The sequence below is a fragment of the Salminus brasiliensis genome, chromosome 15, assembly GCF_030463535.1.
Source record: "Salminus brasiliensis chromosome 15, fSalBra1.hap2, whole genome shotgun sequence".
In the NCBI taxonomy this organism is placed as follows: Eukaryota; Metazoa; Chordata; class Actinopteri; order Characiformes; family Bryconidae; genus Salminus; species Salminus brasiliensis.
In genome coordinates, this window is record NC_132892.1 from 5,048,728 (window position 1) to 5,073,106 (window position 24,379).

General features: G+C 38.5%; 1 protein-coding gene and 3 pseudogenes across 1 annotated transcript in view; 1 reads left to right on the plus strand and 3 right to left on the minus strand.

Moving 5' to 3' along the window:
- The window catches only part of elfn1b (extracellular leucine-rich repeat and fibronectin type III domain containing 1b), a 162,352-nt gene that overhangs the window by 52,494 nt on the left and 85,479 nt on the right, over positions 1-24,379 (plus strand). The gene's annotated exons all lie outside the window — the stretch shown is intronic.
- LOC140535385 (UDP-glucuronosyltransferase 2A2-like) lies at positions 6,297-7,817 on the minus strand (annotated as a pseudogene).
- On the minus strand, positions 11,700-13,181 carry LOC140535404 (UDP-glucuronosyltransferase 2C1 pseudogene; annotated as a pseudogene).
- On the minus strand, positions 19,071-21,034 carry LOC140535403 (UDP-glucuronosyltransferase 2C1 pseudogene; annotated as a pseudogene).

Below are 24,379 nucleotides of genomic sequence, written 5' to 3' on the forward strand. Positions count from 1 at the left end.
AGACTCAGAGAAAAAGAGATAGAATGAGGACTGAAAGAGACTCGAAAAAAAAAAGAAAATGAGGACTGAAAGAGATTCAGAGACAAAGGAAGATAATGAGTGTTGAAAGACAAAAAAGGAGACAGAATAAAGATGACAGACAGAAAAGGATAGAATGACAGAAAAAGATATAGAGAAAATAGAGAAAAAGAGATAGAATGAGGATTGAAAGAGACTCAGAGAAAAAGAGATAGAATGAGGATTGAAAGAGACTCAGAGAAAAAGAGATAGAATGAGGATTGAAAGAGACCCAGAGAAAAAGAGATAGAATGCGGACTGAAACAGACTCAGAGAAAAAGGAAGATAGTGAGTGTTGAAAGACACAAAAAATGAGACAGAATAAAGATGACAGACAGAAAAGGATAGAAAGACAGAAAAGGATATAGAGAAAATAGAGAAAAAGAGATAGAATGAGAATTGAAAGAGAGAAAAATGATTAAAACTAGACTTGAAAGACAGAGAAGAGAGAATGAGGACTGAAAGAGACTTGAAGAAAAAGAGAGAATGAGGACTGAATGAGACTCAGAAAAGGGATGAGAAGGAGAGTTAAAAGACAGAAAAACAGATAAAATGAGGACTGAAAGAGACTAGATAGGAAGGAAGATAAGTGTTGAAAGACACAAAAAAGGAGACAGAATGAGGATGACAGACAAAAAAGGATAGAAAGACAGAAAAAGATATAGATAAAATAGAGAAAAAGAGAAAATGAGGTTGAAAGAGACTCAGAGAAAAAGAGAGAATCAGGTTTGAACGAGGCAGAGAAAAAGGAAGAGAAGGAAAGTTAAAAGACACAAAAAGAGAGAATGAGGATTAAAAGGAACACAGAGACAAAAGATCTAAAATAAGGATTGAAAGAGACATAGGGAGAGGAAATTAGCATCATTGTACATATTTGTGGCCTGAACTATACTTGAAGTATACCAAGAAAAAAACATGTAAACATGATCTCATAGTTCTAAACATGCATTTCCAAGGTTGAAGTAATTTCCGTAAGTTCGTAGATTCAGTAAGAAGGAAACCGATCCTTTAGGGGGGGAAACATGCCACATTTTCAAGAGGTAAACAAATCCACCCACATTAAACACGAGAAAATCTCCATGTATCTTCACGCCAGAACTCTAATTAGAGGTTGGTGTTGATCTTAAGGGAGTTAGTGTCAGTTCTCCTCTCAGGGCAATGTAAACACTACAGCGAATTCAGTGTTTCATTACAGCCATGAGAGGCAGGATTTACCTACTTACTGAAAATATACACTGTGCTTCTGCTTGCAGCCATTTCTGAGTATAGGTTGTAATTCCTGTACAGGATGTTTCGGTGTAGTCTTATCCATGAGTATCAGAAAGGAAAAGGAAGCACATGACAGCATCCGACCGTAGACCTCAAAATCTGTTGTGCCGCTTTGTCATCAGCGGCCGGAGTCCTAGGGAGCACAATTGGCCATAACCCCTAAAGCTTTGTTGGCTGGCACAGAAGCTGTGGAGCTGGGGACCTGTCGCTTTGTCGGTTGCCCAGGAAGGCAGCATCTGCAGTGGCTGGCTTTGCATGTATTAGAAGATATGTGTGTTAAGTCTTTATCCTCCTAGTGTTGGCAGCATTGCTAGAGGAAACATTCAAACCCAGTGGCCAACAACAAAACTTTTTACACCCCCAATAATAGCGAATGCCTTTCAAAGCAAAGCATAATGGCTACTTTGTGAGAATATGGAGGTGAGGCTAAAAAGGATAAAAGCTAATGACCAGATGAAGCACCACTTGGCGGCACTGGTACTAGGCTCCAAGTTAACCCTTCCAGACCCTACTGCAATCTCTAAAGCTAGCTAACCTCAAACCACAGCAACTGGACACGAGAGCACTTAAAGAGGGCAGTAACACTATCCTGTAAGACTCATCCCAGGAATCATTACAGAAATGTCTTTTTACAGTCTTAAAAGCTAGGCTAGGCTAGGCCTGCACTGTAGCCTAATGTAGCCAATAAAGTTGTGCGCTGTGGGGAAGCCGATGAAGCTAGCTCAGTACTAGGCTACAAGCTAACCCTACAAGCTACCCCTAGCCTTAGAAAGCACAGTAACACTAGGGTGTACGACTCATCATAGGAATCATTACAGATGATAAGTTCTTTTTACAGACTTAAATGCTAGGCTAGGCTATGCTGTGATATGCTGCTGTGAGAAGCCACAGTGAAGAAGCCTAAACTACCCAATAACATTGTGCACAGTGGGACAAACGATGAAGTTAGCCCAGTACTAGGCTACAAGCTAACCCTACCTGACTCTACAAGCTACCCCTTTCCTTTGAGAGGATAAAAACAGTACCCTGTAGGACTCATCCTAGGAATCATTACAGGTGATAGGCTAGGCTAGGCCAGGCTATGCTATGCTGCTTTTTGTGCAGCCCCAATGATGTAGCCTAAACTGGCCACTGCATTTTTTCCACAATTCCTCCCTAAAAGGGAAACCGTGTTTCATTCCGAGGCAAAGTAACAGGGTGGTAAATAGACTTGCCAAGGTCGCGTACTTGCTGTTTATGATTATGTATGGTTGAAAAGCCAGTGTGGAGGACCTGTTGCATACACCGAAGGAAACTGTTTGCTATGCAACACTAAAATTATGATGACTCATATAAACATGAGATTAAAGGTTTTGAGGCTTTGTGTGTGTGTGTGTGTGTGTGTGTGTGTTTGTGATTATGCTGTTTTTTTGAAAAATCCCCAAGCGACAGGAGCTTGTGTTGTGAGTCTGCCTGACTCCCTCTTTAAATACACAAACACACACACACACACACACACACACACATGCTCACACGCTCAAGCAGATTGCTTCACGGAAGACTCTTAACAAGGTTAAAAACAGGTGTGAAAACAAACAAACAGGGGATTTACATTCCTCTTTCTGACTTAAGTGCTATGCCGCTTACGTAAGGGAGCAGGGAGAGTGTTGGGCTCCGGCAGAGTAAAGCTCCCTCTGTAAGAGTGAGCGCAGACGCTGCGCTCCAGCAGGCCGGCTTCTAGCAGAGCGTTCCACTGATGCTGTAACCCAGCTTAGCACCTGATGTCATCTCCGCCCTGAGGCTAGTGCAGGAAAACAACCAACGTGGAAAAAGGCTTCAGTAATGATGCAGCAATTTGTGCTTTCACAGTTTCACATCCTATGTGCTCGAGATTTGAAGGCTTGTGGGGCGCTCCCGGTCAGCAGCCGCGAGAGTGCCGACTGTCCGAGGAGGGACTAACCGGCCACAGACCAGCGGAATGGATCATTCATAACAGTAACAGTAGCGTTAAGCGGCTTAGGGCCACGTTGTAAACAGTTTCCTAAACACACCCGTACTTCCACCTAACACACTTTCCAGCATTCCCACTCTGTCCAGTTTAAACATGTTCCACTCCAGCTGGAAAACTCCGTCCTCCATCATGTGTCGGCTTTTAACGTGGGTTAAGCTGAAGCCGAGTGAATGCAGGGCTGAACGGTGGGACAGATGTACTCGTGGTTGTGGTTAAAATGCTAGCACGCTAAACTGCATCCATTCAGACTGTTCTCAGCAAGGTTTGGTTAAACCCCTCGAGAAACAGACCCCTCAGCGCCCAGAGCCTTGGTGAGAAGTTTACTGTAGAGATACGACGCTTTGTCTCTTTGCTAGCTGTCAACCAACAAGAGTAAACAATGAGGAAAAAGTCGTAGTTAGCATGCTAGTCATATAAGATTCGAGTGCTACACCAATATATTACATCACAGGTAATGTAGCCAACAAGAGTAAACAATGAGAAAAAGTATTAATAATTCTATTATAATATTAATGCATTTAGAATATATATGTGTGTGTGTGTGTGTGTGTGTGTGTGTGTGTGTAGATACACACACACACAAATATTGTACTACTAAAATTTCATAACATTTCAAAATTGCTGGTACTCCAGTTAAGCTCAGTGTGCTCCCTCTAAACTCATTTACATTGAGCACCTATGTAAATATTTCAGCAAATAATATTTTAGTACATAATTCAACAGATTAAATTCACCAATGGTTGTCATTTTAAATGAATATATATATATATATATATATATATATATATATATATATATATATATATTTTGCAGCCTTAAGGTCTAAGATAAATAACATCTAAGACACAGACCCCTCAGCGCCGGTTCTTGGTGAGTAGTGTACTGTAGAAAATGTAGCTACTGTTGGTGAGTAGTTTACTCTGCTAGCTGTGTTGCTAATGTTGCTAATGTTTACATGGACTGGGTGGGAGGAGGTAAACCTAAGTAAGTGCTGGTCTTTCGTCTGTCCATCCAGAGATGATGGGATGTGGGGTTAGCTTGAAGAAACGTCCTGCTCCTTCTTTGTTTTTGCCAATCGGAAAACTGCGCACCGAGATACGGCTGTCACTGTGTTTACATATCCTGGCGGCCATTTTGAAAGCTGTCTGAAAACTCTGACCACAGGAGAAGCCTGTATTTAGGCATTTTTTAGATGTTTTCATCTATAATTTGTGTCCAAACTTAAGAGATGTTTAAGATCTTGTTCCACAGAGTTAAACCAATAGACTCTTAGCTGCTACGGTACATGCTAGCATGCTAGTCATTTAAAGCATGCTAGGATTTAACTGGCTTGTGGTAAATTCATAAAAATACCATAAAGTAAGTGGTAATTTAATTACTACTAAATGAGTTTATCAACTAAACTCAAAAGTTGAGTTTTTCATTTTTAAAGAATTCATATGTGTAAGGTGAGTGTAAAGATTACTGTACCCTGAAAAACAGAGATATATATAGAATAATTCTATTATTATAATATAAACACAAATATTGTACTTAGAATTTCATAATATTTAATCATAAATTGCTGCTCTAAGTCTAATTAAATATATTTGCAGGACATAAATCCATGTATCCATTGGATGCATAATTAGGCTATAACACAGCTGGAACTGTAGGGTAAAAGACATCATAAATCGAATGAAAAGTTGCAGAAAACATTTAGGAATAATCACGAAATTGAATAAACAAACACCTCCAACTGTACGAATGATGTGATGATTTATGTAAAAAAAAATTAAATAAAATAACACGACACATTCCCTTAAATATCCATATCCAACTCTAGCATTGAATTAATACTACATGACTTCACTGTGAGGGAAATAATGCATCTATTTGGATGGCTCAGTTGCTATATGTTAATGGTCTTAATTGTCCCTTTAGCTTCAAATAAAAAAAAACAACTGTTGCACATATTATTCAGACATTTAAGATCAATGGAACTGTAGCCAACCTCCCTGGACATGGCCGCAGGAGGAAAATTGATGACAAATCAAAGAGACGGATAATACGAATGGTAACAAAAGAGCCCAGAAAAACTTCTAAAGAGATTAAAGGTGAACTTCAAGCTCAACGAACACCAGTGTCAAATCACACCATCAGTCGTTGTTTTAGCCAAAGTAGACTTGACCAAGGGAGATGACCAAGGAGGACGCCACTGTTAAAAACAAATTATAAATAAGGCAGCCTGGACCTTGCCAGATTACATGTTGACAAGCCCCAAAGCTTCTTGGAGAATGTCCTATGGGCAGAAAGAACTTTTTGCCAAGGCACATCAGCTTTATGTTCACAGACGAAAAAATTAAGCATTTCAAGAAAAGAACACTGTCCCAACTGTGAAACATGGAGGAGGCTCTGTTATGTTCTGGGGCTGCTTTGCTGCATCTGGCACAGGTTGTCTTGAATCTGTGCAAGAAATCTCAAGACTATCCAGGGATTCTACAGAGAAATGTGCTGCCCAGCATCAGAAAGCTTGGTCTCAGTCGCAGGTCATGGGTCTTGCAACAGGATATTTACACTATTTCTGTGACAAACTAAGACTACCTTATGTCATATTTTATTAATTTTGACGGCAATTTTATGCAATTGCATTTTTTGATTAAATTCACATATACTCCCATCACACTTCAATTTCAAGCTATACCCAATTTAAAACATATTGGCCCAGAATAAACCAACGTTTTAATTCTTCTAAATTTTTGATGCCCTATGCAATAGTCAAGATGTTAATGCAGTCCAGATAATTGAGGTTGAAAATCACCATATACTGTGTGGTGGAGTGCTCAAGAAAGCTCTAAGATATCTGTACACACTAACACTATTGGAAGCACCCAGGCTAATATCCTTCATGGATAAAACTGGCAGGTAGATGGTAGATGAAGAAACCTGAGGAGGTTGGTTGATTGGATTAGAAGCACCAGAGATTTCTAAAACTCCTGACTCACTCTCGTTTGGTCGTCTTTCTCCTCATACACAGCCTACAGCAGCAATATCTGATAACTCTGTACACAATGAACACTACTACAGAAACTACAGACAGTAGAAACAGCATGACATCAACAGAGTGGTAAGCATACCAGGGCATCTTGTAAGACTCAGTTCGTAGATGAGGAGCACCACCATGCCTCATAACATGCTCAATCCAGAAGACAGCATTGTCTAACGGCTTCACAGGTACATCCTTATGGAGTCTGGAGAGTCGTTGCATGTTTTCCCTATATGAAGGCTCATAAAGAACTTCCTTTATGGTTTCCAGGAAGGAGTTCTTGTCCAAAATTGCAAAGTCAATCATCTTAGCTGCTCCCCTCACTTTCATTTTAAAAAGATTGTCAGGCTGGTCCCAGACAAGCCCAAAACCAACAAGAGGAACCCCATGATTGATAGCTTCCTGGACTCCGTTAGTCCCACCATGTGCCACAAAGGCCTTGGTCTTGGGGTGACCAAGGAGATCATTCTGAGGCATCCAGTCCACCAGTAAGGTATTGTTCCCGAAGGTGGATGGTCTTTCCCCTTTGTATCGCCAGATAACTTTCTGTGGAAGCTCTGCGAAGGCCTCAGCTATTGCATTAGCAATTTCATGAGGAAGCTGCTCAATCAAGGTGCCCAGAGACATGATGATGACACCATGTTCCCCAGAGCTCTGGACAAAGTCCTCAAGATCTTGTGGAAGAGGCTTTGATGGCTTGCACTGGAAACCGCTCATGTAGACAATGTTCGGCATTGTGGGTCTTGGGAATTCAAAGACAAAGTCACCTCGAAAGAGCCATAAATCTGCTCCTTGGAGAATTTCGTAGTAGTTTACTCCTGGACCTAAAATGCGAGTACAGTTCAGGACTCTCTGGGAAAAGGTCATGCGATCCGGTAACTCCTGGACTGGCACAGGGACATAAGAAAGTGGTGAAGGGGCTATCGCAAAATGACCTTCAGTGTGGACTGTCCACCGAACATTGAAGACTAGAGGCAGTTTCAGAAAATGCCCAATGATAAGGCCACTAATTAAAACAGGGTCAATAAGGCACAGGTCATATTTGGCATCTTTTAAGGACTGCACTAACTGCTTGTCGTCAAATATACGTATCAACATTTCCTTTTCATTCTCAAACATTTCTCCAGCTTTTTACCACATCTCCATCTCCAGTTTCACACGAGCATAGATGGAGCCCTCCTTCCGGATTTCCAAAAGCCTGTTTATGTAACTCTTTATGAATTCCTGATCAAACATCCCAGGGCTTTGTATAGTGATGGAAGTGTAAAAAGGGGACCTTTCAGCAGTATACCAGCTTTCTGCTGCTCGTATGACTGTAATATTGTGTCCTTTGGCATGAAGTGCCTCAATCAAGATTTTCATGTTGACCCAATGGCTTCCATCGACAGGGATGACTAGGATGTTTCCACCCTGGATTGAAGCTACCAGCAGGCTTGCTAAGACCAGGGCACATGCTAGGACCTTGCTTTCTTTCATTGTTGCACCTAGGGAAGAATTTGTTGAGAAAGCCAACTTAGTAAACAACTGACAGATGTTCGAAGAAACTGGTAAAAACCAAGAAAATAAAAAAAGAAACAGGTTCAGCAACAAAAGATAAACCAGGTAATGGATGTCAATCATTTTGGACATCAGATAGACGTTGCATTTTAGAAAAAAAAAGAAAAAAGAAAATTGTGTTGACATCAAAACATTGTACAAATGTTTAATTATAAAAGATCAAATTCACATATTAGTCAAAACCAAACAATGGATTTACATCAGTCTCCAACATTTGACAGATGTGGAATTTTGGTTTGAATTGAAAGTCACAGATCCATCGAAAGCCAACTCTAAGACCCATGTCTAACAAATGTGTGGATTGGGTTTTGGTCACCATACCTCACAACTAAATGTTCTTGTTTTACATCAATATAGCGTTTGCATGTGGCATTTGGAAAATGTTGGTTATGTAACATATTTGGATTCTTAACATCTTAAAGCCAACAAAATATCAACGTCAGTATTCTACATCTGAAATTTGGTCACATAACATCAAAGCCTACAAACCAGATGTCAACATCCATAGACATTAGCAGACAGCTTGGATTGCAACTAAAGAATTGCAAAACTGCAAAACTAGGTTTTTAAAATCTCCCTTTGTTGCTGTTTAGAAAATACTTATTTCCCAAAAACCCTAAAGCTAAAAACTAGTCTGATTACTATAGAATAACTTTGAAACAATTAGTATCATTACTACAGTGGCACAGTCCACCAAATCAAGTCTCCCAAATCGGTGAAATCAACAGAACAGCAAAACACACAAACACAGCAGTTAAAGTCCTTACCTGGATGCCGCTGTAGAGCATGGGTGTTATTCTGACAGTAACGCTGGTGGTATAGTTCCCTTCCCTTATGCTCATACTGACATAAATACTTTGAGGGAAAGCTTATCCAGCAGTATGCGAGAGACCATGGGACCTTGATCTTCATTACCCATGTTAATTTTTTCCCATATATTGACAGTGATTTTGCTTACTCAGCCTTCCTCTACCTGCGGACTGTGGGTAAAATGATAAGTGTTAAATGGATAAAATGAATGTTTTCAAATTAATGAGAGAGGCTGACCATGTTCCCTGTGTAGACACTGTGGAGATCTTCTTGACAGGCTAGTGAGTTGTTATTTCTCCCTTGGATCTTTTCATAATGAGGGGATAATGACATCTGTTGGTGCTCAGTGATGAAGTAAAGAAATCCTTATCTTTGCTACCTACAGGAGCCACCACACCACAGACTGTCAAACCGCAACGGACACTAGTTTATTCTGTAACAACACATGTACAAACCCATTTAGAACCCATGCCTACCTGAAACCCACCCAATCCACATTTCACCCTTTGTAAGCCCAAAATGAGCATGTAGCCTTGGCTGTTATACCAGAAATTACCAGTAATGCTACTTTTGACTAGCCAGTCTCAGATGATTTAAGTGAGAAATTTCAAGAAATTTCAAAACAATTACCACCCTGGTAATCTTTTTCCATATAAGTCTTTTACCACATTATTATTATAACAAGCTGTATTTCGATCGCAGTGAAGATAAGGTCACTGAGTAATAGTACTTTCTCTGTTTGCTTTTTGTTTTCACATTGAAGCTCTGCCCCCCAAAGGAACACAGAAATGATTGAATTCAATAAATTCATACATTTTTTTAATGTTCAACAAAGTCAAATTCCAGATCCCAATTTAATCTAGAAGCAATGGAACTATATGAAAATTGTGGTTCCACCCAATCATCCAACCAATCAGACCCACCTTTGAGCCACTGGATATTTATCTATTTTACACATCTGTCTGTCTGCAGAAGGCCTCATGGTTGTGTTTGAGTACACACATGGACAAAATTGTTGGTTAATAAAAAAAAACCCACAATGGTCACAAAAATAACTTGAATCTGACAAAAATAATAATAAATACAAATTCTATGAAAATGAACAAATGTAAATCCGGCATTGATTTTGAACCATGCTTCAACAGAATTATTAAAAAAAAATAAACTCATGACACAGGCCTGGACAGAAGTAATAGTACCCCTGAAAATAATGTGACCAAAGGGACATGTTAAACCAAGGTGTGTCCACTAATTAGCATCACAGGTGTCTGCAATCTTGTAATTAGTCAGTGGGCCTATATATAGTGCTACAGGTAGTCAATGTGCTGTTTGGTGTGTACCACACTCAACATGGACCAGAGGAAGCGAAGGAAGGAGTTGTTTTAGGAGATTAGAAAGAAAATGATAGACAAGCATGTTAAAGGTAAAGGTTATAAGACCATCTCCAAGCAGCTTGATGTTCCTGTGACTACAGTTGCACATATTATTCAGAAATTTAAGATCCATGGGACTGTAGCCAGCCTCCCTGGACGTGGCCTTAAGAGGAAAATTGATGACAAATCAAAGAGACGGATAATACGAATGGTAACAAAAGAGCCCAGAAAAACTTCTAAAGAGACTAAAGGTGAACTTCAAGCTCAAGGAACATCAGTGTCAGTACGCACCATCCGTCGTTGTTTGAGCCAAAGTGGACTTCATGGGAGACGACCAAGGAGGACACCATTGATGAAAACAAATCATAAAATAGCCAGACTGGAATTTGCTAAACTACATGTTGACAAGCCCCAAAGCTTCTGGGAGAACCTCTTATGGACAAATGAGACAATAATGGAACTTTTTGCCAAGACACATCAGCTCTATGTTCACAGAGGGGAAAATGAAGCATATCAAGAAAAGAGCACTGTCCCTACTGTCAAAAAAATGGAGGGGTCTCTGTTATGTTCTGGGGCTGCTTTGCTGCCTCTGGCACAGGGTGTCTTGAATCTGTGCAGAGTACAATGAAATCTCAAGACTATCAATGGATTCCAGAGAGAAATGTGCTGCCCAGTGTCAGAAAGCTTGGTCTCAGTCACAGGTCATGGGTCTTTCAACAGGATAATGACCTAAAACACAGCTAAAACCAACCAAGAATGGCTAAGAGGAAAACATTGTACTATTCTGAAGTGGTCTTCTATGAGCCCTGACCTAAATCCTATTGAGCATCTTTGGAAGGAGCTGAACAAACAGTATCCCAGAAAAAGTATTGTAGTCATTTTATGAAACAGATGCCATTTGCAGCTGCAACGTTTATTAAGACGTATTAAAGACAGGAAATTCACCAACATGTTTTCAGACCTATTTATTCAATTGTTCTTGTTGACTTAATATAAATGAAAAAACTATTTCTTGTCACATACTATTTATTATTTTTGGGATTGTATTTGCTCCCTGTTCACATAAGGCTATAAAATAAAAATCTTACCTTTTTTGGAAAAAAAAATAATGATCACACTAATTTGTTTTGCCTATAAATAATGCAGGTTCTTGCTTTCTTTAACTTTAGGATACTTGATCAATTTATGAAATGTACCACCCTGTCACATTCTGAAAAACAGAAATTGTTTATCAAAGCACCTAAGATTCCACAGCATCTTATGCCCATCAAATGCCTATTCATCAAATATCTTTTAAAGCCTAACCCCAACAAACCCTAACACTAAAGTACAGAATCAAACAATGATGATTGTGCCTAATCAAACATCAGTTAATGGGTCCAATTATGCAACAGTTCATGTGTTTAATCATGTTTTCCCCAAAATTTAACCATTAAATGAGTGCTTCACCATTTGTAATGCTCCTATGCTTAGCACCAAGTATCACATCTGTGAAAATGACATTGTCTAGATGTCCGTGCATCAGATAATAGGAATTATCCATATAATGAATAGGGGAGGAACCTGAGGAGATATGTTGACTAGAAGCACCAGAGATTTCTAAAACCAAGACTCACTCTCAATTGGTCGTCTTTCTCCTCATACACAGCCTACAGCAGCAATATCTGATAACTCTGTACACAATGAACACTACTACAGAAACTACAGACAGTAGAAACAGCATGACATCAACAGAGTGGTAAGCATACCAGGGCATCTTGTAAGACTCAGTTCGTAGATGAGGAGCACCACCATGCCTCATAACATGCTCAATCCAGAAGACAGCATTGTCTAACGGCTTCACAGGTACATCCTTATGGAGTCTGGAGAGTCGTTGCATGTTTTCCCGGTATGAAGGCTCATGGAGAACTTCCTTTACGGTTTCCAGGAAGGAGTTCTTGTCCAAAGTTGCAAAGTCAATCATCTTAGCTGCTCCCCTCACTTTCATTTTAAAAAGATTGTCAGGCTGGTCCCAGACGAGCCCAAAACCAACAAGAGGAACCCCATGATAGATAGCTTCCTGGACTCCGTTAGTCCCACCATGTGCCACAAAGGCCTTGGTCTTGGGGTGACCAAGGAGATCATTCTGAGGAATCCAGTCCACCAGTAAGGTATTGTTCCCGAGGGTGGATGGTCTTTCCCCTTTGTATCGCCAAATAACTTTCTGTGGAAGCTCTGCAAAGGCCTCAGCTATTGCATTGGCGACATCATGAGGAAGCTGCTCGATAAAGGTGCCTAGAGACATGATGATGACACCATGTTCCCCAGAGCTCTGAACAAAGTCCTCAAGATCTTGTGGAAGAGGCTTTGATGGCTTGCACTGGAAACCGCTCATGTAGACAATGTTCGGCATTGTGGGTCTTGGAAATTCAAAGACAAAGTCACCTCGAAAGAGCCACAAATCTGCTCCTTGGAGAATTTCGTAGTAGTTTACTCCTGGACCTAAAATGCGAGTACACAGTTCATGGTAATTTGATGCCAAATAATACTTGATCTGTAATTCTGTAATCAAGTACATGAGTACGTTCAGGACTCTCTGGGAAAATGTCATGCGATCTGGTAACTCCTGCATTGGCACAGGGACATAAGAAAGTGGTGTAGGGGCTATCGCAAAATGACCTTCAGTGTGGACTGTCCACCGAACATTGAAGACTAGAGGCAGTTTCAGAAAATGCCCAATAATAAGGCCACTAATCAAAACAGGGTCAATAAGGCACAGGTCATATTTGGTATCTTTTAAGGACTGCACTAACAGCTTGTCGTCAAATATGCGCTTCACCATTTCCTTTTCATTCTCAAACATTTCTCCAGCTTTTTCCCACATCTCCATCTCCAGTTTCACACGAGCATAGATGGAGCCCTCCTTCCGGATTTCCAAAAGCCTGTTTATGTAACTCTTTATGAATTCCTGATCAAACAACCCAGGGCTTTGTATAGTAATGGAAGTGTAGAGAGGGGACTTTTCAGCAATATACCAGGTATCTGCTGCTCGTATGACTGTAATATTGTGTCCTTTGGCATGAAGTGCCTCAATCAAGATTTTCATGTTGACCCAATGGCTTCCATCGACAGGGATGACTAGGATGTTTCCACACTGAGTTGAAGCTACCAGCAGGCTTGCTAAGACCAGGGCACATACTAGGACCTTGCTTCTATTCATTGTTGCACCTAGGGAGGAATTTGAGAAAGCTAACTTAGTAAACAACTGACAAATGAGGTTCGAGGAAAGTGGTGAAAACCAAGGAAAAGAAACAGGTTTCAGCAACAAAAGATAAACCAGGTAATGGATGTCAATCATTTTGGACTCTGACATCAGATAGACATTGCATTTTAGTAAAAACAAAAGAAAAGAGAAAATCCTGTTGACATCAAAACATTGTACAAATGTTTAATTATAAAATATCAAATTCACAAATTACTCTAAACCAAACAATGGATTTACATCAGTCTCCAACATTTGACAGATGTGGAATTTTGGTTGGAACTCAAAGTCACAGATCCATCGAAAGTCAACTCTAAGACCCAACAAGTCTAACAAGTCTAACAAGTGTGTGAATTGGGCTTTGGTCACCGTACCTCACAACTAAATGTTCTTGTTTTACATCAATATAGCGCTTGCATGCGGCCTTTGGAAAATGTTGGTTATGTAACATATTTGGATTCTTAACATCTTAAAGCCAACAAAATATCAACATGAGTATTCTACATTATATTGATGTTGGCATTACTTTGTCTGAAATTTAGTCACTTAATATCAAAGCCTACAATCAACCAGATTTCAACATCTATAGACATTAATGGCCAGCTTGGACTGTAACTAAAGAATTGCAAAACTGAGTTTTTAAAATCTCCCTTTGTTGCTGTTTAGAAAATACTTATTTCCCAAAAACCCTAAAAGCGAACTTTCCCTAAAAACTAGTCTGATTACTACAGAATAACCTTGAAACAATTAGTATCATTACTACAGTGGCACAGTCCAGCAAATCAAGTCTCCCAAATCGGTGAAATCAACAGAACAGCAAAACACACAAACACAGCAGTTAAAGTCCTTACCTGGATGCCGCTGTAGAGCATGGGTGTTATTCTGACGGTAACGCTGGTGGTATAGTTCCCTTCCCTTATGCTCATACTGACATAAATACTTTGAGGGAAAACTTATCCAGCAGTATGCGAGAGACCATGGGACCTTGATCTTCATTACCCATGTTAATTTTTTACCATATATTGACAGTGATTTTGCTTACTCAGCCTTCCTCTACCTGTGGACTGTGGGTAAAATGTTAAGTGTTAAATGGATAGTATTAATGATTTCAAATTAATGAGAGAGGCTGACCATGTTACCTGTGTAGAAACTATGGAGATTTTCTTGACAGGCTAGTGAGTTGTTATTTCTCCCTTGGATCTTTTCCTAATGAGGGGCTCATGACTGTAATCTGTTGGTGCTCATTGATGAAGTAAAGAAATCCTCATCTTCGCTACTTACAGGAGCCTCAAATAACCTTTAAAAAAACCCAACAGTGGTATAAAATCAATCTCCAATATTTGACAGATGTTGAATTTTGTTTAGAAATCAAAGTCAAGTAAACTTTCAAAAATCAACAGTGGATTAAAATCAATCTTCTAAATTTAACAGATGTTGAATTTTGGTTGGAAATCAAAGTCAAATAAACTTTCAAAATAAAAATAGTGGGTTAAAATCAATCTCCTAAATTTAACAGATGCTGAATTTTGGCTGGAAATCAAAGTCAAATAACCTTTAAAAAATACAACAGTGGCCTAAAATCAATCCGCAACAGTTGACAGATGCTGAATTTTGCTTGGAAATCAAAGTCAAATAAACTGTTAGTTTTTGAAAATTTATTTGATTTTGATTTCGATTCAAAATTCAACATCTGTCAAATGTTGGAGATTGATTTTAACCCATTGTTGATTTTTGAACATTTATTTGACTTTGATTTCCAACCAAAATGCAGCATCTGTTAAATTTAGGAGATTGATTTTAACCCACGTTTGGTTTCTGAAAGTTTATTTGACTTTGATTTGATCCAAATTCAACATCTGTCAAATGTTAGAGATTGATTTTAGGCCACTGTTTGATTTCCAACCAAAAGAGCATCTGTTAAATTTTTGATTGAAAATCAAATTCAAATAAACTTTGAAAAACCAAAGGTGGGTTAAAATCAATCTCCAACATTTGACAGATGTTTAATTTTGATTGGAAATCAAAGTCAAATAAACTTTCAAAAACCAACAATAGGTTAAAATCAATCTCCAACATTTGACAGATGCTGAATTTTGGTTAAAAATCAAAGTCAAATAAACTTTCAAAAACCAAAGGTGGGTTAAAATCAATCTCCTAAATTTAACAGATGCTGAAATTTGGTTGGAAATCAAAGTCAAATAACCTTTAAAAAAACAACAGTGGCCTAAAATCAATCTGCAGCATTTGACAGATGTTGAATTTTGGTTGGAAATCAAAGTCAAATAAACTTTCAAAGAACAACAGAAGGTTAAATTCAATATTCTAAATTGAACAGATGCTGAATTTTGATTGAAAATCAAAGTCAAACAAACTTTCAAAGAACAACAGTGGGTTAAAATCAATCTCCTTACTTTAACAGATGCTGAATTTTGGTTGGTAATCAAAGTCAAATAAACTTTCAAAGAACAACAATGGGTTTAAATCAATCTCCTAAATTTAACAGATGCTGAATTTTGCTTGGAAATCAAAGTCAAATAAACTTTCAAAGAACAATGGGTTAAAATCAATCTCCTAAATTTAACAGATGCTGAATTTTGATTGAAAATCAAAGTCAAACAAACTTTAAAAAAAAAAACAATAGTGGGTTAAAATCAATCTCCTAAATTTAACAAATGCCAAATTTTGATTGAAAATCAAAGTCAAATAAACTTTCAGAAACCAAAAGTGGATTAAAATCAATCTCCTAAATTTAACAGATGCTGAATTCTGGTTGAAAATCAAAGTTAAATAAACTTTCAAAAACCAACAATGGGTTAAAATCAATCTCCTAAATTTAACAGATGCTGAATTATGTTTAGAAATCAAAGTCAAATAAACTTTCAGAAACCAACTGTGGGTTAAAATCAGTCTCCTAAATTTAACAAATGCGGAATTTTGGTAGGAAATCAAAGTCAAATAAACTTTTAAAAACCAACAGTGGGTTGACATCAATCTCTATCGTTAAAGAGATATTAGATTGTGGATGGTAATCAAAGTCACAGATCCATTGAAAGCCAACACTGAGTTCACATCAAGCTCCAACATTATACGTTTAATTTTGGTTACCTAACACCTAACACCAACAATGTTAGTATTTTATAGTGTGCATCTTAACATAAAGCTAAGCAGATTGGGTTTTGTTAACATCTTTGGTTTCTTAGCATCTTAAAATCAACAAAATGTCAACGTCAGCATTCCACAAATACTGACATTGACAATACTTTGTCTTGACACTGAATTTTATCTTGACACCAATTTTGGTCACTTAACATCACAGCCTACAATTGACCAGGTTTCAACATCTATAGACGGTGGTGTCCAGCTTGGACTGCAACTGATATAAATAGCTAAAATAGGTTTTTGTTGCTGATTATGAAAATACTAATTTTCCTAACATTCTAAAAGCAACATTTTCCTAAAAACTAGTCTGATTACTATAGAATAAACTTAAAACGATTAGTATCATTACTGCAGTGTCACTGCCCACCAAATCAAGTCTCCCAAACCTATAAAATCATCAGAACAGAAAAACTCAAAAACACAGCAGATAAATTAATTACCTGTAAAGCATGGGTGTTATTCTGACGGTAACTCTGGTGGTATAGTTCCCTTTCTTTCTGTTCATACTGACATAAATACTTTTTGGGATTTGAGGAAAAGTTCATCCAGCAGTATGTGAGAGAGCATGGGACCTTGATCTTTACTACCCATGTTAATCTTTTACCATTTAATGACAGTGATTTAGCAGCCTTCCTCAACCTGTGTACTGTGGGTGAAATGATGAGTATTAAATGGATAGAATTAATGATTTCAAATTAATGCGAGAGGGTGACCCTGTTACCTGTGTAGAAACTGTGTGGAGATCCCCTCACAAGGTTAGTGAGTAGTTAGTTCTCCCTTGAGCCTCTTCATAATGAGGGTAAATGCACAGTCCCTATGCACTCTATTAGCCTACAGTTCCAGACCTAGGTATCAAGCTCCAATATACCCATAATTTAGTCCATCAGTCAGTTGGTCTAATTTTTCTAACAACTGGACCACTGACAGTTTTATTTAGTTAGTAACCAAAACCCTACCCTACTTGTGTTCAAAAGTACTCAAACACCTTGTAAGTCATCATGTTTGTCTGTAGTACCAATGACACTGTTTGTGATGTGTAAAATGTTCTAATTTTCTAAATGTTACCTTGCTCTTACCATACTCTCATTTACTGTAATCATCCACCATAATTTAGCTCATTTCTTTTGAAAAACAATGGAATATCCATGGCTGACTGGCTGACCAAACACAAACACACAATCCGGACAAATTGGTAGTTGGGCATCATCTATAGCACAGCACTAGTCTTTCACCTTGGCTTTATTATCAACACACTGGCCTGACAATAGCACAACAGCTAACCTCTCTCACTCCAGATCAAATAGAGGACAGTAGTTGATTCACAGTCTGCAATATTAGCTTGCCAGATAAAAAAGTGTCAGATAGCCAAGCTAACTCATACCTAACGATAAAAACATGAACATAACATGAGGACAGCTGCTAATGACTGCTAATGATCTGTTGGTGTTAGTGATAAAGTAAGGAAATCATCATCTGTGCCAATTACTGGAGCCACCACAATAAACAAAAATGGCTTTTACTTATTTTAGGGGTGCTGAGAATGAATATAGGGGTGCTTAATGACACAGTTGAAAAACGTGGAATGGCTTACTTTTAGTAACTGAGGTTAAGATTAGGGTTAGGTGAAGGTTAATTGGCTATAATACTAATTGGCAATGAAAGGTCCTCACAAGTAAGGCAAGATGTGTGTGTGTGTAAGTGAGAGTCTTTGTATGTGTGCCTGCATGCATGCAATCAAAGATAAGGTGGTTTGTCAAGGCATGTGTGCATGTTATGACCAATATTACTGTTATTATTGTAATTATTATATCAAGTTGTATTTCGATTGCAGTAATGTTAAGGTCACTGAGCAATAGTACTTTCTTTTTTTTACATTGACAACTGTGGTGCGTTGTTACTCTTTAAAGAAAAAGCAACACAGAAATGGTTGAATCCAATAAATAAATACATTTTTAAAATGTTCCAGATTCCAAATTCCAGATCCTAATTCAATCTGGAAGCTACGACACTATGTGAAAGTTGTGGTTCCAGAAAAATCATTCAACCAATCAGAGCAACCTAGAGAAAATAACAAAGAATGAAAAGCCATTGGATATCTGAACAGAATTTCAGAATAAACAGTGGCCCAGCAAAAGCATTTTAGTCATTCTACAAAACGGGTGCCATTTGCAGACGCAACGTTTGATTCATAAGGAAATCCTATTTCTAAAAGAGACACACACTGTTTCTGATCAGTTTTAATCAGTACGTGGCCACTTTTACATGTCCGTGTTTACCATCACCAAATAAATGTCATTTTTCTTTATCAAACCTTTATTGTTTTCAGGACTATATTTGTCCTCTTTCTACATAAGATGATAAAATAAAAGTGACATGATTTTAGCCTTTGGAGGAGCCAGAAACAAAAATAATATAATATAATAAAAATAATGTTCTTACTTTCTTTAACATTTATTTTTTTACATGTTAGACAGGGTCTGTCAAGATCAACCCAACCACCCACTCACGCAAAATACATGGGAAAATATTTGGTTTCTATAATTCTTACAATATTAATGCAAAGAAAAAAAATTAATTCCTGTGGTCAAGAACTTCATCATTTTAGGAAATTTACCACCCTGTCACATTCTGCAAAACAGAAAATGTATATTTTTTATCAAAGTACTTAAAGTGCCCAAGAAATTCATAAAATGTTCCCGTCTCATTTGACTTCCAAGTTTTTTTCAGTCTTTTAAGGCCTAATCCCAACACTGAATCAGAGTACAGAATTGAATAACGATGGTTGTGTCTGATCATACATAAGTTAATGGCTCCAATTATGCAATAGTTGTGTTTAATCATGTTATTTGCCAAAAATATGACATTTAATTGAGTGCTTCACCATTTGTATTGCCCCCATGCTCAGCACCAAGTATCTACAAGCAATCTGTGAAAATGGGGGCACAAGAGATTTCTAAAACCAACACTCAATCTCGTTTGGTCGTCTTTCTCCTCATACACAGCCTACAGCAGCAATATCTGATAACTCTGTACACAATGAACACTACTACAGAAACTACAGACAGTAGAAACAGCATGACATCAACAGAGTGGTAAGCATACCAGGGCATCTTGTAAGACTCAGTTCGTAGATGAGGAGCACCACCATGCCTCATAACATGCTCAATCCAGAAGACAGCATTGTCTAATGGCTTCACAGGTACATCCTTATGGAGTCTGGAGAGTCGTTGCATGTTTTTCCGGTATGAAGGCTCATGGAGAACTGCCTTTACAGTTTCCAGGAAGGAGTTCTTGTCCAAAGTTGCAAGGTCAGCCATCTTAGCTGCTCCCCTCACTTTCATTTTCGAAAGATTGTCAGGCTGGTCCCAGACAAGCCCAAAACCAACAAGTGGAACCCCATGATAGATAGCTTCCTGGACTCCGTTAGTCCCACCATGTGCCACAAAGGCCTTGGTCTTTGGGTGACCAAGGAGATCATTCTGAGGCATCCAGTCCACCAGTAAGGTATTGTTCCCGAGGGTGGATGGTCTTTCCCCTTTGTATCGCCAGATAACTTTCTGTGGAAGCTCTGCGAAGGCCTCAGCTATTGCATTAGCGATGTCATGAGGAAGCTGCTCGATCAAGGTGCCCAGAGACATGATGATGACACCATGTTCCCCAGAGCTCTGGACAAAGTCCTCAAGATCTTGTGGAAGGGGTTTTGGTGGCTTACACTGAAAACCGCTCATGTAGACAATGTTCGGCATTGTGGGTCTTGGAAATTCAAAGACAAAGTCACTTCTGAAGAGCCATAAATCTGCTCCTTGAACAATTTCTAAGTAGTTTACTCCTGGACCTAAAACGTGAGTACAAAGTTCATTGTAATTTGATTCTACATAATACTTGATCTGTAAATTTGTAATCAAGTACATGAGTACGTTCAGGACTCTCTGGGAAAAGGTCATGCGATCTGGTAACTCCTGATATGGCACAGGAACATAAGAAAGGGGTGAAGGTGCTATCACAAAATGACCTTCAGTGTGGACTGTCCACCGAACGTTGAAGACTAGAGGCAGTTTCAGAAAGCGACCTATGATGACGCCACTAATTAAAGCAGGGTCAATAAGGCATACGTCAAATTTTGCATCTTTTATGGACTGCACTAATGCCTTATCCTCAACAATGCTCATCACCGTTGCCTTTTCCTTATTAAACACGTCATCAGATTTTCCCCACATCTCCATCTCCAGTTTCACGCGAGCATAGATGGAGCCCTCCCTCCGGATTTCCAAGAGCTTGTTTATGTAACTCTTCATGAATTCCTGATCAAACAACCCGGGGCTTGGTATAGTGATGGAAGTGTAGAGAGGGGACTTTTCAGCAACATACCAGCTATCTGCTGCTCTTATGACTGTAATATTGTGTCCTTTGGCATGAAGTGCCTCAATCAAGATTTTCATGTTGACCCAATGGCTTCCATCGACAGGGAGGACTAGGATGTTTCCACCCTGGATTGACACTACCAGCAGGCTTGCTAAGACCAGGGCACATGCTAGGACCTTGCTTCCATTCATTCTTGCACCTAGGGAGAAATGTGTTGAGAAAGCAGACTTAGTAAACAACTGACAAATGAGGTTCAAAGAAAGTGGTGAAAACCAAGAAAACTACTTGGAAAAAGAAACAGGTTTAGCAACAAAAGATAAACCCTAGGAACGGATGTCAATGATGTTGGACTTTATAGTCAGATAGACGTTGCATTATGCTGAAAATTAAAAATCATGCTGATACTAAAACCAAGAATTGTGCAGATGTTTAATTATGAAATATCAAATTCACATATCAGTCAAAGCCCAACAAAGGATTGACATCAATATCCAACATTTGATGGATGTTAACTTGTGGTTGTAAACCAAAGTCACAAAATCCCTCAAAAATCAACAGTGGGTTGACATCAAGCTCCATCGTTAGAAAGAAGTTAAATTGTGGATGGAAATCAAAGTCACAGGTCCATCAAAAGGAGTTGACATTGAGCTTCAACATTAGACGTTCAATTTTGGTTACCTAAAACCATGATTTATAACCAAAAACATATCAATGTCTAACAACATTAGAACTAGAGAGCGTGGCTTTTGACATAATGAAGTTTAGCAGATGTTAGATTGTGGTCACTATACCTCAAAATGAAATGCTTAATTGCAATACCAAATTCCAACGTCAATATGACATTGGCAAGTGGCATTTGATAAACGTTGGTCACTTAACATCTTTGGTTGCTTAACATCTTAAAGCCATCAAATTGATGTTGGCATTTGATGTTGGCATCTTGACACTGTTATGTCCCTTGACACAAGTTATGTCCCTTAACATCACAGCCTACAATCAACCAGATATCAACATCTGTTGATGTTGGTAGCCAGCTCGGATTGCAACTAAAAGGTTACTAAACCTAAAAAAGTTTTTTAAATCTCATGTTGTTGCTGATTGAGAAAATACTAATTTCCCAAAAACTCTAAAAGCTAAATGTTCAGAAAAACTAGTCTGATTACTAAAGAATAACTGAAATGATTGCTAATATTACTACAGTGACACAGCTTACCAAATCAAGTCTCCCAAATCGATGAAATCAAGAGAACAGAAAAACACACAGCAGTTAAAGTCATTACCTGAATGATCCTGTAGAGCATGGGTGTTATTCTGACGGTAACTCTGGTGGTATAGTTCCCTTTCTTTCTGTTCATACTGACATAAATACTTTTTGGGCTTTGAGGGAAAGTTCATCCAGCAGTATGTGAGAGAGCATGTTAATCTTTTACCATATATTGACACTTATTAGCTTACACAGCGTTCCTCAACCTGTGGACTGTGGGTGAAATGACAAGTGCTGAGTTTATAGAATTTATGATTCTGAATTACTGAGAGAGGTTGACCATGTTACCTGTGTAGACACTGTGGAGAGCTTCTCGACAGGCTAGTGATTAGTTATTTCTCTTCTAAGCCCCTTCATAATGAGGGTAAATGCACAGTCCCTATGGACTCTATTAGCCTGTAGTTCCAGACATAGGGATCTATCAGTCAGTTGGTCTAAATTTACTAGCACCTAATGCCTAGCCAATGCCTAGCTAACTCATTACTAAATATAACAACATAGCTGCTAATGACTGCTAATGATCTGTTGGTGCTCAGTGATAGAGTAAGGAAATTCTTATTTGTGCTACTTACTGGAGGTACCACAAACAAAAAAATGGCTTTAACTTATTTTAGGGGTGCTGAGACTGAATATAGGGGTGCTAAATGACACCATTGTTGTTGAAATGTAATTTTGGTCAATGCAGTGTTTGCAGCACCTCTCTAACAGATGTCCCAACAGGTATAGAAATATCTAACATTTTTGTGGTCCCCACAAGTTTAAATGCATTTTTCCAAAATCTGGTTCTTTTGTTGGAAAAACTAAAATAACGAATTGGCATACTGTTGGTTACTGAGGTTAAGGTTAGTGTTAGGTGTAGTGTTAATTAGCTATATTAATAATTGTCAAGGAAGGTCCCCACAAGTATTGCAAGATGTGTGTGTGTGTAAAAGGGAGTCTTAGTATTATTATTATTATCATTGTTGTTATTATTATTATTATTTTTATTATAACAAGCTGTATTTCAATTGCAATGAAGATAATGTTACTGAGTAATAGTAATTTCTGTTTACTTTTTGTTTTCACATTGAAGCTCTGCCCCCCAAAGCAACACAAAAATGATTGAATTCAATAAATTAATACATTTTTAAATGTTCAACAAAGTCAAATTCCAGATCCCAATTTAATCTAGAAGCAACGGAACTATATGAAAATTGTGGTTCCACCCAATCATCTAACCAATCAGACCCACCTTTGAGCCACTGGATATTCATCTGTTTTACGCACCTGTCTGCCTGCAGAAGGCCTCATGGTTGTGTTTGAGTACACACATGGACAAAATAGTTGGTACCCCTCAGTTAATGAAAGAAAAACCCACAATGGTCACAAAAATAACTTAAATCTGACAAAAGTAATAATAAATAATTATTCTATGAAAATGAATAATTATTGCATTGATTTTGAACCAACAGAATTATAAAAAAAGAAAATAAACTCATAAAACAGGCCTGAACAGAAATGATGGTAACCCTGAAAATAATGTGACCAAAGGGACATGTTAAACCAAGGTGTGTCCACTAATTACCATCGCAGGTGTCTACAATCTTGTAATCAGTCAGTGGGCCTATATATAGGGCTACAGGTAGTCAATGTGGTGTTTGTGTGTACCACACTCAACATGGGCCGAAGCAAAGAAAAGAGTTGTCTCAGGAGATTAGAAAGAAAATTATAGACAAGCATGTTAAAGGTAAAGGTTATGAGATCATCTCCAAGCAGCTTGATGTTCCTGTGTTCCTGGACGTGGCCACAGGAGGAAAACTGATTGATGACAAAAAAAAATATGACAAATCAAAGAGACGGATATTACGAATGGTAACAAAAGAGCCCAGAAAAACTTCTAAAGAGATTAAAGGTGAACTTCAAGCTCGCACCATCCATCGTTGTTTGAGCCAAACATTGATGAAAACAAATCATAAAAAAGCCAGACTGGAATGTTGACAAGCCCCAAAGCTTCTGGGAGAATGTCCTATGGACAGATGAGACAAAAATGTAACTTTTTTGCCAAGGCACATCAGCTCCATGTTCACAGATGGAAAAATGAAGCATATCAAGAAAAGAACACAGTCCCTACAGAGAAACATGGAGGAGGCTCTGTTATGTTCTGGGGCTGCTTTGCTGCATCTGGCACAGGGCGTCTGTGCAGGGCACAATGAAATCTCAAGACTATCAAGGGGTTCTAGAGAGAAATGTCCTGCAGTTTGCGTATAAGGAGTAGGCCAAAATACCTGCTGAG